The sequence below is a fragment of the Pseudorca crassidens genome, chromosome X (genome assembly GCF_039906515.1).
Source record: "Pseudorca crassidens isolate mPseCra1 chromosome X, mPseCra1.hap1, whole genome shotgun sequence".
Classification (NCBI taxonomy): domain Eukaryota; kingdom Metazoa; phylum Chordata; class Mammalia; order Artiodactyla; family Delphinidae; genus Pseudorca; species Pseudorca crassidens.
Window position 1 is genome coordinate 107,223,563 of NC_090317.1, and position 16,361 is coordinate 107,239,923.

Genomic DNA, 16,361 nt, shown 5'->3' on the forward strand with positions numbered 1-16,361 from the left:
CCTCCTTGAGCTCCTGGGGGTGGGGGGGAAGTCTGGGCCTGCTATATATGACCACCCCGGCCTGGAGGCTCCGGGAACTGAGTGCATGGGTGCAGCTTTGTTGCCATCTCTACTCCCTCATTAGCGCTCAGGCCCCGCCCCTCCCCCCGCCCCCCACCCCACCTCCCGCCTTGACTTCAGTTAGGGCCTAGGTTTCCTTGATTTACAGAATCAGGAAATTCTCTCTTAGATTAAGGCTTTCCCCCTTGAGAATTTCCAGGCAGAACTCAGCCTAACAGTTTTTCAGGAACCTTCCACTTTCGATCACAGAGGCGGGATTTGTGGGGGTAACCTTTGTTATGGGAGGGGGGAAGGATCCCTTGGGTCCGCATTCAGGTCCTCACCTTGACTGCAGAGCAGTCCTGGGAATCCGCCCTTGGCCGAACAAACGCTGTGAACAACCGTCCGGCTCCGCCCCCAGAGCGGAAGTGTGGGAGCCACTACCGGCTGCGGCTGCCTCGTGCGGGGTTCCAACGGCTGACGGGACGCGCAGGGCTCTATGGGATCCCGGGGTTCAGAGGTCAGCCGTCCCATGATCCTCCCTCGCGGGTCTCTCCGGGCCATCTATTAGAGCCCGTGACCCCTCCCTCTGTGGTCCCGAGTCCTTCAGCCTCCAAACAAAGCCCTCACCTCCTCGAGTCCCTAGTGGGGAAGGCAGGGCGTTGCTCTGACCATCTCTGCCTGACAAGAAGGGCGCCACCCTGTGAGCCTCCCTCCTTGGGAGAGAGACGCTCTCATTAGCACTGAGGTCCTTACCTTGACCCTGGTTTGTCTGGTTATGGCCAAGACCCCTTCCCTTGCAGAACTGGGACCTGATCCTGATAGACAAAGCCCTTCCCTCGCCGAGACCAGACAGACAGAAATGAGGAGGCTTCTCATCCCTATGGCTCTGCCTGGGGCCTCTCGTGGTTAAGAATGGGGGCAGGGGTCTGTAAAGCCCCCTCATTTGTGGGTCTAGTGATACCTCTTTCCTCACTCAGGGACCCCACCATACTCCTGGCCAGTCCCGGGACCGGATCCTCCCTGACCCTCCAACCTGAGCTTCTCCCTCTACTGAACTGAGGCTGTTCTTCTTAGACCAAGACTTTGACCTCACTGAAAACTATGAGACTTATAAGAGAGGATGCCCTGCCTGGGCATTCTAGGTCTGAGAGCACGTTTGGGCAGGTCTCTGAATGACCTATATTTTGGCGTGGTTGTCTCTCCAGTCCTCACTCATTTCGGGGGGGGGGGGTGTTCCTTTTGTCTATCTCTTGGATTAAAAGGTTCCTGGGGAATGCCACATCCCTGCAAACTCTTGAGCAGCGTACCTAATGCAAACCTTGTAGTTTCATGTCCCAGACTTGACGTGAGATGGGGAAAATGCAACATAAGGCAGGGGGCCCAGGACAGGGGTGGGCTCCCAGAGAAAAATAATGCTAATCTGTCCTTTTCAATAGCCAGAATTAGCCTCTTCTGTGACTTGTTTTAATTGATTTATAGGCATACCTCTTTTTATCGTATTTCACTTAATCATGCTTCACAGATATTCTGTTTTATTATGAATTGTAAGTTTGTGGTTACCGTGCATTGAACATGTGAATGGGTGCCGTTTTCCCAACACCATGTGTTCACGTGGGGTCCCTGTGCCACATTTTGTTAATTCTTGAAATATTTTAAACTTTTTCATTATTTTCTTATGGTTCTCTGCTCAGTTATCTTTGTTATTCTTGTAACTGTTTTTGTTTTTTGTTTTTTTGTTTGTTTGTTTTTTGCGGTACGCGGGACTCTCACTGTTGTGGCCTCTCCCATTGCAGAGCACAGGCTCCGGACACGCAGGCTCAGCGGCCATGGCTCACGGGCCCAGCCGCTCCGTGGCATGTGGGATCTTCCCGGACCGGGGCACAAACCCGTGTCCCCTGCACTGGCAGGCGGACTCTCAACCACTGTGCCACCAGGGAAGCCCACTGTTTTGTATTTTTAAATTAAGATGTGTACATTTTTTTAGACACTGTCTAGTACGTGTACAATAGGATTAACAACTTTTATAAGCACTGGGAAACCCAAAATTTCGTGCGATTTACTTTATTGCAATATTCGCATTATTGCGGTGACCTAGAACCCAACCCACAGTGTCTGAGATATACGCATACTTCTAAAGGAAAGGAGCTGTCCAGGATGGTTTTGTGCTTCCCCTGATTGAGGTTATGTGACACTGCATATAGAGATGATCCTATTGTCACTGAGCAGCATCTGTTTCTTCTCCTTATTCCTGTTCCTCCTTCTTATTCCTAACTGGCATTTACTGAGGTATTCTTCAATGCTTTGGATAGATTCCAATCCCGTTCTTTAGCCACACAGTCCTTATCTTTATCCCAAGATACATTTATTTGAGTGTCAAGGAATACAAGCTCTGCTTTAGGCCAAGAGGAGTATAACAGTGTGAGATCTAGAGGAATTCAGACCAGGAGTCTAGTCCCAGGCCTGTCATTTACTAGTGTTACCCAGCAAGGGCTCACTGCCTGACATGCATAGAAGCCAATACTATCACACTGCCTTTTGAGATAAAAACTTTATTCCGGGACTTCCCTGGTGGTGCAGTGGTTAAGAATCTGCCTGCCAATGTAGGGGACATACAAGAGGGAAGAGATATGGGGCTATATGTATATGTATAGCTGGTTCACTTTGTTATAAAGCAGAAACTAATACACCATTGTAAAGCAATTATACTCCAATAAAGATGTTAAAAAAATGTGTTGAAAAACAAAATGACACAAATGAACTTATTTACAAAACAGAAAAAGACTTACAGATATCGAAAACAAACTTATGGTTACCAAAGGGGAAACATGGGGTGGGGGGGAATGGATAAATCAGGAGCTCGGGATTAACACGCCCACTACTATATATAAGACAGATAACCAACGAGGACCTACTGTATAGCACAGGGGACTCTGCTCAATATTCTGTGATAATCTGTATGAGAAAAGAATCTGAAAATGAACGAATATACGTATATGTGTGACTGAATCACTTTGCTGTACACCTAAAACTAACACATTGTAAATCAACTATACTCCAATAAAATAAAATAAAAAATACCATGTGATCCAGCAATCCCACTCCTGTGCACATATCCAAAGAAAACCATAATTTGCAAAGGTACATACACCCCAATGTTCACTGCAGCACTATTTGCAATAGCCAAGACATGGAAGCAACCTAAATGTCCATCGACAGAGGAATGGATAAAAACTACGTGGTACATATATAAAACGGAATATTACTCAGTCATAAAAAAAGAAAGAAAGAATGCCATCTGCAGCAACGGGGACGAACCTAGAGATTATCACACTAAGTGAAATAAGTCAGACAGAAAGACAAATATCATATATCACTCATATGTGGAATCTAATTTTTAAAAATGACACAAATGAACTTACTTACAAAACAGAAACAGACTTACAGATATCGAAAACAAACTTATGGTTACCAAAGGGGAAACGTGGGGCGGGGGGGAATGGATAAGTCAGGAGCTTGGGATTAACATACACACTACTATATATAAGACAGATAACCAACGAGGACCTACTGTATAGCACAGGGGACTCTGCTCAATATTCTGTGATAATTTGTATGAGAAAAGAATCTGAATGAATATATGTATATGTATAACTGACTCACTTTGCTGTACACCTGAAACTAACACAACATTGTAAATCAACTATTCTCCAATAAAGCAACAAAAAAACAAAAAAGGAATATACACGTGTAACACCACCTCCGGGCAATCATCTTACGCATGGGTGAAAAACCCCATCACCCTGTAAAGCAAGGTTTCCAGTCCAGGAGCAAGGTCTTTTATCTCCTGAGTCAGAGGACCCTCATTAATATCAATCAGGTTTAATAAAGTTTTGCCACAGTCATCCAATAGCCAACTCCCATTAGCCAATCCTAACAGATATAACAGTCAGACCTAAACAAACATAGGCAAACAAATCCAAAGGCCTGGGACTTTAACCCAATCCTTTGAGTACCTCAGCAGCTGTAACCTTTTGTACTGTCTCTCTTAGGGTGGAACTCTAGCCCACGATCCTAGCCTTAGGACTCTAACCTGGACTCTATCCCGAGCAAAAAAAAACTCCCCCAGGCAGGACTCTAACCCACAATTCCGATGAGATTATTAGACAATTTAGGTACAGGCACATTTTAACAAGGTTACTCACCCAAAAGACGTCTGATCCAGGAGCTGTTTCTTTTCTCAAAAGTGAAAGTAGCCCGAGGAGCCTGGAGTGCCATGGCGGGGAAGCAGGAACCCAAGAGCCGACCTTCTAGACAAATTCAGTCTAGGTGGCTACGCAAGGTTGGTGCTGAGGGCCCACACTCTGCCAGGGGCTACAGTGCCTCAGGCAGGCAGTCACAAGACCTAAATCTCACCTGGGTTGCCAAAACTTACTGAACAAGGGCTCACTGCCCTGTGTGCACAGAAGCCAACACTATGGCAACAGTTTTTGAGAAAAGAGCTTTACTGCAAGGCTGACTAACACAGGAGACAAGGCTCTCAAATCTCACCTCAATCCAGCGGTCTGGGTGAAATTTAAGGGGTCAGGGTAATTTCAAACTTGGAAGCTAATTGGCTAGTCTTGAATTAGTCCATATAAGCTACTCATGCTGCTGGAGGCCAGATTTTCCTTAATTGAAGGATTGTCACGGGCTCTCCAGGCAACATTTCTGTTCTCTGAGTTCTGCAGACTGAAGATCTTGGTTCCAGGGTCATCCTGGGGTCATGGGTTGCTTCCTGGAGATGTGCAGTTCTGTCTCTGTAAAATAACACAAGGTTTGATTAATCAGCAACCTATTTAAGGAGGCAAAACCAGTTTAAGCTGATCAATTGTTTTACCTGCTGTTTCACTAGCCCCGTGAGCTTGAGCACATTAACCAAACAGCAAGACAAAGAAATCACAATTAACTAAAATGCTGCCTAGCAAGGACAATCATGTAATATCCACACCAGAGGATATAATACATAATGCGCTTGTGGGAGAATCTTTCCTAGTTGGAAACAACTCAAAGTCCTTAGAATTTTTGTCCTTGACCAGTATCTTCCCTCCCCGCTACCCTTTCTTCTAAATAACCATTATTTCCACTTATTTAACTACCAACAAAAATCTAGAACTTGCCTAGAATTTGCCAAATTACACACAAGATAGAATAATTGAGTACGCTTTTAATGGCGAGGTCTCTGGCTCCCCCAACCCAGGGTAAAGACTGCCAGCCCAGTGGATTCTGGATTCTCTGAGGCCCTCCATCTGAGGCTCTGGCGGGGCTCACCACTCCCACAGTCTCATCTAGCCCACCAGGCAACCTCACTTGAAATTACTTCTCACTGAAGGCTTTGCATTTTCCTAAGGCGCCAAACTGCCTTGCCTCAGGCCATTTACACTTGATTGCTTTCAGCTCCAACTGCCTGCCCTCTTAAACCCTACTGTTTACTTGTTCTTTAGGTCATAGAGCGCATCCACCATCTTTTTATATAATAGCAGCTCCTAGACTCTAAAATTCAATGGGCAGGGGCTAGATCTTGTTTTTGTGGTGGTTGCTGTTTGGGGGCTTTTTCTGGGGGGTGGCGGGGGGAAGCATCCACAGTACTAGTATGATGCCTTCCTAAGAGCTCATTCTCGATTAATGATTGGGAAATTAAAAAGGAGTAAGCATGTGGCCTAATCCATTAAAATTTAATTTATCCTACATTCCTGAATAATCTAAGCAAATCCAGGTGTATGACTTCTACTTTTACAAGAAGAAACATGAGAAGGATTTAGGCAAACCACAAATTGACGATCTTTCCCTTATTTATAGTCTTTCTTTCGGCCTTTATTGATTAAATATAAGGTACCTACTGTATACTATGCACTATGCTCTGACTACAACCCCAAATAAAACAAAATATGAGCTTTTTTTTTTTTTTTTTTCGGGTACGCGGGCCTCTCACTGTTGTGGCCTCTCACGTCGCGGAGCACAGGCTCGGGACGCGCAGGCTCAGCGGCCATGGCTCACGGGCCCAGCCGCTCTGTGGCATGTGGGATCTTCCCGGACAGGGGCACGACCCCGTGTCCCCTGCATCGGCAGGCAATTCCTACTGCAGAAATATAAAAGAGCCCATTATGGAGGCAGACATGCTGAAGGTTGTCAACAAAATGTACAGGGAACAATTCCCTGAGATCCTAAGGAGGGCCACTGAGCACACTGGTTTTTAATGAGGTTCCTTACCTCCATGAGAGCTCTGGGAGGAAGTGAGTATGACGCATCATGTCACCATGCCTAAGTGACACAGCCTCAGGTCTGACAACAGGGACAGTGCTCTATGTGGTCCCCTTCTTTCTGGGAGAGATCCTTTCATTGTCAGTCAGTGTCATCATGTTGACTCCTGTTAGGAACTGGGTACCCTTCCTCTGCTGAATGAGGCCTCCCCCATCAGTCCAAGGACTTTAAGTCCCTGAAACCATCTTCCTTCAGGCAATAAGGGATAAACTTAGTCTGAAAGCCCTGTCTATTGCCTCCCCAGGCCAATTACAGACACGGGACTTTCTAAGGATGTATCTGTAACGGGGTAGTTGGTTGCCACACTCCTCATACAGGACTTTTACTTTGACACTGTCACGCCTGGGATTCCACTCTCTGCTGAACAGCCAGCCTATAAACCAAGGTCCTCCCCTCCCTGACACCCTCCAGGCAGAAGTCAGGGGGCACTTGACCCTGCCAGCTCTTGCCTATGCCTCCCAGGGCTAACAGCAGAGGAGGGGCTAAGTGTAGCCCTGACAGTGGTGGACTGAGTGGTCCCCATGTCCACAGACAGGGTCTTCACTATGACTCTGCACACTTCCTGGGGCTCCATTCTCTGCTGATCTAAGGCTGAGGGCTCTGCTGATCCCCAGAGTCCCCACCTTCCCGCGACCTGAGTTGAAAGTGTTAGTCACAAGCAGCCAGGACTGTTCTGCACCTCAAGGGGCTGCCAAAGGGGATGGGACTTTATGGGATCCTACTGTTCTGGCTGGGTCTTTATTCAGGTTTACCACTGTCATTTCTGTGAGAGACTCACACTCTCTCCTCTACCAACCTGAGAACTCTGCCCTTAGACAAATTTCTTATGGCCCCAAGAAGCCTGAAGAATAAGTGAGGGTACGGTTAGCCTAACAGGTCTGCCTGAGACCCTCTGTGTCTGATAGCAGACAGGACTGGTGTCCCAATGACCACCCCCCAATATTCTGGGCTTTGGTCTCCTCAGTCCTCCTACACGGGGCCCTCATCTTGCTTTCTATCTCTTGGATTAAAGCCTGCTTAGGAAATTCCACATCTCTGCAAACTCTTGAGCAGTTTTCGCTCTGCAAACCTTACAGAGAATGGGTCCCTGGCCCAGGAGTAATGTGAGATGGGGAAGCTGTAGCACAAGGCAGGAGTCCCAGAACAGGTGGTGGTAGCCTGTCAGGGAAAAAAAGTACACTGATCTATTCTATCTCATCAGCCAGATGAAGATTCCCACGTCACTTCTGTTCTGATAGATTTACTTTCTACAGGGAAGAGACTGTGAGGATGATTTTGAGAGCCCCTAGTCTTTTGAGGTTATCTAACATCGCAAACGTAGATGCTTATACTGTCACCGAATATTGTCTCTTTCATTTATTTATACCTCTCAAATATTTTGGTATTCTTACTGCTCTGGCTACGTATTCCAATCCAGTAGTTTGAGCACAAGGCCATTCTTTTTATCACCTAAGACAAAGTTTGAAGTACTGAGAAAACAACTGAAATAAAAGACACAGGATGTGTCTCAGGGTAGGAGGAGTAGACCAGTACGAGCTCTACAGTAATTTAGACCAGGAGTCTAGTCCCACCCCTGTCATTTACTAGCCTTATGAATTTTGGCACATGACCAAACTCTAACTCTATGAGCCTCAGGATCTTCACTGTGAAGTGAGTTTGATAAGACCTGTCTTGTAGGACTGGTGGAATATATGTAATGTATGGAAAGCAGCTGTCACTGTGCCTGTCTTGTATTGAGACGCTAGGGAATGGCGGTTATTACTATGATTATCTTGACCTCAGACGTTACCATCAATCCAGCTGGGATTTTTTTTTTTTTTTTACATCTAAGATATGTCAGAGAATATGCAGCATTCTAGCCGGAAAAAATCCTCCCAATCAGCCAAAATTCTGCTTTTAACAATGAAAACTAAGGAATATGTTCTCTCCACCCTCTCTTTACCCTGCTTTTTTACTTGCTCTTCTTGAAGTAGAGAGTATCTCACCCTTTTCCATACAATAATAGCTTCTCTGAGAAACTGTAATTGCATGGGCAGAGGCTAGGACTTTTTTGATTAAACATCCCCAGTACGAGCACAGAGACTTCTTAAGAGCAGATGCTCAGTTAATGTTTGTGTAAAATAAGAGTCATGAACAAATCATTTGCTATAATTTGTATTCTCAAACATTCTTGAAAACCATAAGCAAATCCAGGATATATCTTTTAAATTTACAAAAGAAAGACTAAATGGAGTAAGGCAAACGAAGAATTGATCAACTTTGCCTTTAGCTCTCTATCTGTCTTATCTATCTTATCTCTCCATCTAGCTACCTAGCTATCTTCTGATCCTATTTTAGCGTGCTGTTCTTTCATGTTTCCAAGGATATTCTTATCCTAAAGTGATGTTATTCTTGTTCTGGACCACAAAAGTGATTTAAGGATTTCCAATTTGTATTTCAAACAACAGAATTCTTACTCCTAAATCTGACAAACAGCAATAAGTGTGTGATCCATGTCATTCATATACTTATATTCTGAATCTAAATAAACTTTCTGTTGAAAGGAACACCAATTTAAAATGCAGGAAAAAAGTCAACAAGTTATTTAAGCATATCAGGAACACTGGTTAACAGGCTTTTCCAACCACAAAGTGAAGAATGGGTGGGCTTCAGACCTCACTAGGGGTGTGAGGAGAGGCTGGATGTGGCCCTGGAATGCGCACGGCAGTGGCAGTAGTGCCAGCCCTGGCTGCAGCCCTGGCTCGGGCTCTCTCTCCCTCATCTCTCAAAGCCTCTTCATTGTGGGGTGGGAAGGCAGTGGGGACCGTATCGTGGATCTCCAGATCCATGGAGATACGGTTCTGGTTCCGCATCCAGAACCTCCAGCACTTTCATCTTGCTGGTTTCAGCGCGGGCTCTCAGGCCCCACAGGAACTCAGAGCATGGCGGATCGCTGCTGGGCACCTGGTGGTACTCCAGGCACCTTTCCTGCACCAAATCTTCTGTGATAAGCTTCCTGGGCTCCACCAAGATGAAGTGCCTCCTTCCATCAAAAACACCCAAAACATTCAGGGATTCCCAGATCTCCTCCTCAGAGGCGCGGTTGCCATGCAAGAAGATCACACCGAGGAGAGGCATCAGGGGCCCATTCTTCCGAAACCGCCCGCCACTGCTCCGATGCCCATCATCGGTGAGATCTAGCTTGCCGACAAGGGCATAGGAATGACTGTTGGGCTTGACTTCCTTCAATTCTAGGCCAAAGACCAGCTCCATGCACTCGGAGGCTCTCCTGGGGATCTCGGGGAAGTGCTCCCTATACCTTTTGTTGACAATCTTCAGCTTTTCTCCCTTTTTAATGGGCTCCTTTATCTTATATTTACACAGCATGAACTGCACCAACATCCCTGCCTTCCTGGTTACAAGATCCTTTCCAGGATCACTGGAGGTTGAAGCCTGGGAGGAATTTTTACTTTCCTCAACTTGGCCCTTGGCACGTACATCATATCCTGGGCATGAAACCCCTGCATCACGAGAGCTAGTGGCTGGGGCTCCCTGAGGCTCCTGGCGAGTGCCAGCAGCAGCGGAGCTCGGGAGAGTACCCTGAGAAACAGAAACGGGTGAGGAAGTGGTCTCTTCTACCCCTGCTGTGGTGGCCTGAGCATTAAGACCTTGGGTCTCACCTCTGTTACGGCGGCGTTCCTCACGAGCACGGAGCTTACTCTTCTGACCACGAGGCATGGTGGCTGTGGTCAGGGACAGCAGACAGGAGTGTGGGCCAATGACAGGTGATTTGGACACCTGGAGGCTGGAGAATGAGATGACGTGAGCACCTTAAAGTAGGGAGATTCCACCTTGGCTTTATCAAAGGCTGCCTCTGCAAGTTTCCTTGAGGGCACTGCTCTGGGAACCCACAAGGTTCCTGTTTTCCCGGTCAGCCTGTCCTCCCAGAATCCCATAGAGGAAACACAGAGGCCTTAGAGTTTTACTCTACATCCTATCAGCCCTGCCTTGGATTTACTCAGGTGACAACAGGTGCTGGCAGTGGGGTCCTCTCGGTTCATCTTCAATATTATCATGTCAGGTCTCTGCAGAGCCTGGGCACCCTCCCCGCTGCTACTCTTAAGGTGACACCTCAAACCTCCCTGCGATCCAGGAGAAGGAAGTGAAGGGGTGCCTCAGTCCACCTCCCTGCCAGGGGACACCAGAGCTGCGAGTTCAGTAGGGTCCTTTCTATCCTGAGTTCATTGCGATCATCATTCAAGGTCCTCACCTTGGCTCCTTTAAAGGCTTGGAACCACTACTCTCCATTTGCTGACTGGTGGATGCACCTTCAGACTAAGGACCTCACCTCTCTTAGACGTGATATAAAGAAGTGAAGCAGACGCTCTACCTGACAGTCCTTCCCAGAGATTTCTTGGGCTGAAATCCAAGGGTTGGGCTGGACACTTTGAGTCCTCACTCAGGTTCCTCAATTGGGCTCCTGGTAGAGAAGCTCAACTTTTGCCTGAATTGATGCCTATATGATAGTAAGAGCCAACCCAGCCTGTGTCCCAATAGGAGGAAGTGAAGATGACCGTATCTAACTAAACGTGGTCTCCCAAGAATGAAAGCTGTTGCAGGCAGGCTGAAGTCCTTGTGGTCCCACACAAGATCCCAATTCAAGGTCTAAATGTGCCTCCTGATAGGGTCTAAGATTTCTCCCTCTGCTGACATGGGACCACTCTCCTCAGACCAAGACCCTTATTTCCCTGTTAGCCTGTAGTGGGAACTGATGGGCGTTTCTGCCTGACATCTATGCTTGAGGTCTCCCAGGGATGCTAATAGTGAGGATTCTTTGTGGCCTGAATGCTTTCATGTGGGACATCCCCACAGTCCTCAAGGTTCTCACCATGACACCTGGCATAACCTGAAATCCTCCCCTGCCAACCCGAGGCTGCCCCCTTTGACCTGGTCTCTCACCTCCCTGAGATGTCCTGGGAATAAGTGAATGCAACTCATGTCAAAATACCCAATTCTCCCAAGCCTGAAAACAGGGCTGGTGCTTTATGCTGCCCCGTTTCTTGTGGGAGGGGCCCCCATCCTCACTCGGTGTCACAACCATGAATGCTGTTGAGGACTAGGTCCCTTTGCGGAATTGGGCTTATTCCATTAGACCAAGGCTCTCATCTCCCTGAGACCATCTCCAGAGGAGATGAGGGGGCACCACAGCCTGCCAGCTCCGCCCGGAGCCTCCTCTCCTGAGTTTAGGAGTCATGAGGTAGCCCTCATTTCCCTTCATCACTAGAGGGGAATTTAGGTCACTCAACATCTGTCTACCCTGCTAGGGCCTCCTAGAGCTGAGAGCAGGGGCGCTGCTCACTGTGGCCCGCTTTGTGGGTCGAGGTCTGCTCACTAGCACTCAGGGCCCTCATCTAGGACTTAGACCTTCTCCATTTGTAGAATCAGCGCTACTCTCACAGACCAAGGCCTTCTGCCTGAGACATCCTAGGCCGAATTCAGCCCGATAGCTCTGCTGGGGCCTCCAAGAACAAGATCGCAGGGGTGGGATGCAGGTGGGTCACCTTTGCTATGGGGGGAGGGGGGAGGGAAGGTCCCTTCAGGCTACATTCAGGTCCTCACCGTGGCTCCGGACGAGTCCTGAAAACCCACGCTCGGACGAACAAACGCCGCGGCTCCCGGTCGGCCTCCTCGCTTCCGAAGCGGAAGTCGGGGGGAGCCGCATCCGGCGCGGCGTGGGGTCTCCGAGGGCTGACGGCAGGGGCGGGACTCTGCCGGTACGCCCAATGGTCAGGGGTCAGCGGTCCCTGCATCCTGCCGGTGCCGTCTATCAGAGCCTTGAACCCCCCACTATGGTCCCGAGTCCTCCAGCCTCCGAACCAAGCCCTCACCTCCCCGAGGCCCTAGCTGGGGGAAGTCAGGGCGCTAAAATTCATAGAGCAAGCCAGCAGGTTAGAAACTCAGATGTTACAGTCTTGAGTCCAAGGTCTGTATAGCAGGGCAGGCATACTGGAAACTCAGGCAGGGTTTCTGTGTTGCAGTCTTTTTTTTTTTTAATATTTATATATTTATTTTGGCTGCGCCTGGTCCACATTGTGGCATGCGGGATCTTTAGTCGCGGCATGGGAACTCTTAGTTGCAGCATGCATGTGGGATCTAGTTCCCTGACCAGGGATCGAACCGGGGCCCCCGGAACTGGGAGCACGGAGTCTTAGCCACTGGACCACCAGGGAAGTCCCTGTGTTGCACTCTTGAGGCTGAATTCCTTCAGGAAACCTCAGTCCTTGTTCTTGGGGCCCCCAACTGATTGCACGAGGCCCAGTCACACTATGGGTGGCAATCTGCTTTACTCAAAGCCTACAGATGTAACTATTAATCACATCTAAAAAATACCTTACAGTGGACATCTAGACTGATAACTGACTAAACAACTGTGCAGCACAGCCTAGCTAAGATGGCGTACAAAATTAAGAGGTGGGAATGATAGGGAGAAATCTAGACTTGGAAATACGATGCTGCCACTAACTGGGACAAAGAATACAGGAAGAGGACGAATGAGGTTGGGAAAAAAAAATAATGTGTTTATCTTTTTTCACATTGAGTTTGAGATATCCTTGAATCAGTCATTGTTGGATTTATGTTTAAAGCTTTGTGGGTAGGTCAGGGCTTGGGATAATAGATCTGGAAGTTAGCAGCAGATAGTTTGCAGTTAGAACTGGAGGAGTGGATGAAGTTACCTGGGGATAGTTGTGGGGAGAAAAAAAATAGTGGACCGGATATGGTAACTTGGGGAGCACCAGTTCCCCAAGGGGTGACGGAAAAGAAGTCCATTGAGGAGGCAGAGAAAAAACAGATTGAGAGGCAGAAGAACCAGGACAGGGCAGTGTCTTAAAAACTGTAGCAGACAGTGCTGTGCTCGCCAAACCCAATTCTATATTCCTTCTTCTCAGGCACATGGAAAACTCCATTTTTCAGACCCCTTGAGGCTAACCGAGGATTTATGACTGGTTTCAGCCAATGAAATGGGAGAAGAAGTGATGGGTTTGGCTGAATCAGAGAAGAGCCCTTTAGAGACTCTCTGCCCACTCTCCCCTGCCTCAGTGAATAGGTAAGCCCCAGAGAAAACCCCCAAATGCCCCTCCCTCCCCCATACCCATTGAACATGTAGTGTGGTTGAGAAATAAACCTTTGTTGTGGTAAAACACTGAGATTTCAGGATTAATTTGACACTCTAACATAACCTAGCTTATCTTGACTAATACAGAAGCCAAGGCAGCAGAATATTTTGCAAAGGAGAGAACAGTCACAACAGTCTCACATGCATCAGTGTTCCAGAACAGAGACCCTTCCATGGATTCCCAAATGTGGAATAATTAAGCCAATAAGTCCAAACAATTTAGGGGGTCTCTCAATCATAACAGTCTGACAGGGAACCTGCATTGTCTTTTGGCTTTAGCAAACAAATGTGCTCATCAGATCAATAAAATGTAGAGTTAACTTGAATTGGACATTGACATCACAACACATATACACATTTCAGTGTACTAGTCTTGTGGTTTGGCTTGAAATCTTGAGGTGATGACACAAATTCTGATTGAATTATCTTTGCCTTAGTTCTCCATTTATGTTTTGCAAAAAGAGTGGTCTCAATATTTCCCCTTAGTACAAGAGACCCCAATTTATAAACAACTTTATCCTATATATTCAGTTACGAAGTTGACTGTTTAGCGTTCTGGGTGTCCTCTCCCAAGTGGAAAGAAATGATAAAGGATGATTAGCTTCCCAGGCCATATCCCACCACCTACAGTGCAGCCAGACTAGAAATGCATATTATTCCAGGACATAATTATGACTTATGTTATTGATTCTAATCAATGAGAAGCAAACTAAATGTCATTTTACATAAGGCACAACAATAGAGTCAAGCAGGAAGCTGTGCCAGATATACATGCATTATACTTGAAAAAGGAGAATTCCAAATTCCAAAAGTACATTGATGTAAAATAAAGGAGGTCCAACTGGCCTAAATGCACACATCTAATCATAGATTCCACATATCTGTATAAATAAAAATGAAATCTCTGATGAGACTAGTAATTATGACATAAAATGTTCCAGCTACAAAACATTAAGCTAAAAAAATCACTTAAAAACTATAAAATATACATGAAAACAACGCTTTGATTAGGCAGCATTTCCAACGTATTCTGGTCCTTCTTCCACATATTACTCTCAAATGAGACCATCACAATCTCTTTTCTTCTCAGATTTACAGAAATTACATTAAGAGGTATCCTTGGATACCAAACAATCCTTAAATCTCACTTAGTCCAAGATGTGGTCAAAGCTGAGTTCCTCAGTTCTTCACTGCTTAGCTATTTACTAATGATAAAAAATAAAATCTCTCTCGTTTGAATTACCTCATTTATCCTATACAAATGGGGAGTGAAGTATTAAGGCTAATAAGTTTTTCTGATAACCATGGCTTGTATTTAAACATTAATACTTTTTATTGACCTAATTAATATTAATGGAAATCATCTGATAGTGCTTTAGGGACTACAGAGGTGACAGATTCCCTCTCAGAGGTTAGTATTTCTACATTGTAGTTTTTAAGTGTTAAGGTTATCTATAGGGCCCATATTCTTCCTGTATTAAATGTCAATTAATCCTTCAATGAAAACTCAGCAAAATGCTTTGATAATAAAATAATAGTTAACACATATATAACGCTTATGAATTCGTGGGCACCGTGCTGAATGCCCTACACTTAATTCACAAAATAATCTTATAGTTAGGTATTATTACCATCACAATTTTACAGATAAGAAAAGAGGCACAAAGAGGTTACGGAATTTACCCAAGATTACACAACTAGTAAATGGTAGCGCTGGGATTGAAAGACCAGGTGTCTGGTTCCAGAATCTCACGCTCTTACGTACTACATATCGCCTTTCTAGATGGTGCGAGATAAACGTGCTCCAGAACTATGTTGAAACTCATGAACTAGAACTTATCCTCTGATATAAAATTTCTCTTTATCAATCCACCAGCTGGAGAGAGAATAGTCTATAGGTAATCTTTTTGTTTTCATTCTGTAGGAGAAATAATCATGCGTCACTTCACTCTTCTTTTGTAAATTATTTGCTTATTTTTCCCATTTTAAAGGCTTCCCTAACGTCTGAAATTAGAATTTCCCATGCCTTTTGAAGTTTATTTTTCTTAACCTTAAAAATATTTTTAGGAATAGTATGTGCTCCCTGTGGAAGACAAAGAACATAAAAAATTAAAATATGAACTGCTAGCCCTTAATGTACTTATTAGTAAACTTCCACTGCCCAATGTAGAGCCACAAAACGTAGCATCCTAACACAACAACTGTTTGTTCTCACAGATCTACAGGTTGGCTGAGGGGCTCTACTTCACGCTGTAGCTTAGGACCAGAGGGCTGGCTGGGACCTTTTCTAATGGTGATGACAGTTTTAAAACGTGAGGTGGGTCTTACAAGCTGTCACAGAAAGATCTTGCATTCACTTCCATTAAGTTACAAGAGCAAGTCACAGAACTATATGTACACTGTGGCCCCTGTGTTTTTAAAAATTCAACATATTTTTGTAGCACATCTATGTACAAAGAAGCCTCAAATCAGCTTTAGAATGACACACACCAGACAGTTAATTGTGGTTACTTTTGAAAAGGGGGCTGAATTTTCGAGCAATGTTGTAAGGGGGGAGATTGTGATTTATGTGTGTAAGAAGTTTTTATAAGAAGAATATATATGCTATGATTAGCTCTGTCATTAAAACATTTAAATGAGCCTAAGAGAAGAAATAGTAGTTGTGTATCACTCGGATTAAGTAACTGCTAACTGATGCAACAGAGAAAACCTGATATCTGAATGACTTAACACTACAAAAGTCTGTTTCTTGTGCACATAAAATCTGATGAAGGTTGGCAGAGGCTCACCGCTCACAGATGACTCCGAGATCCCGGCTATGTACGTCGCGTGGCTCCACACCTCAACACGGGCTCTCTCTGTTTGCTGC

General features: G+C 45.8%; 1 pseudogene; it reads right to left on the minus strand.

Annotated features, from left to right (window-relative positions):
* Window positions 1–8,997: 8,997 nt before the first annotated feature.
* On the minus strand, window positions 8,998–10,192 carry LOC137216868 (melanoma-associated antigen B4-like; annotated as a pseudogene).
* Between the last annotated feature and the right edge of the window lie 6,169 nt (window positions 10,193–16,361).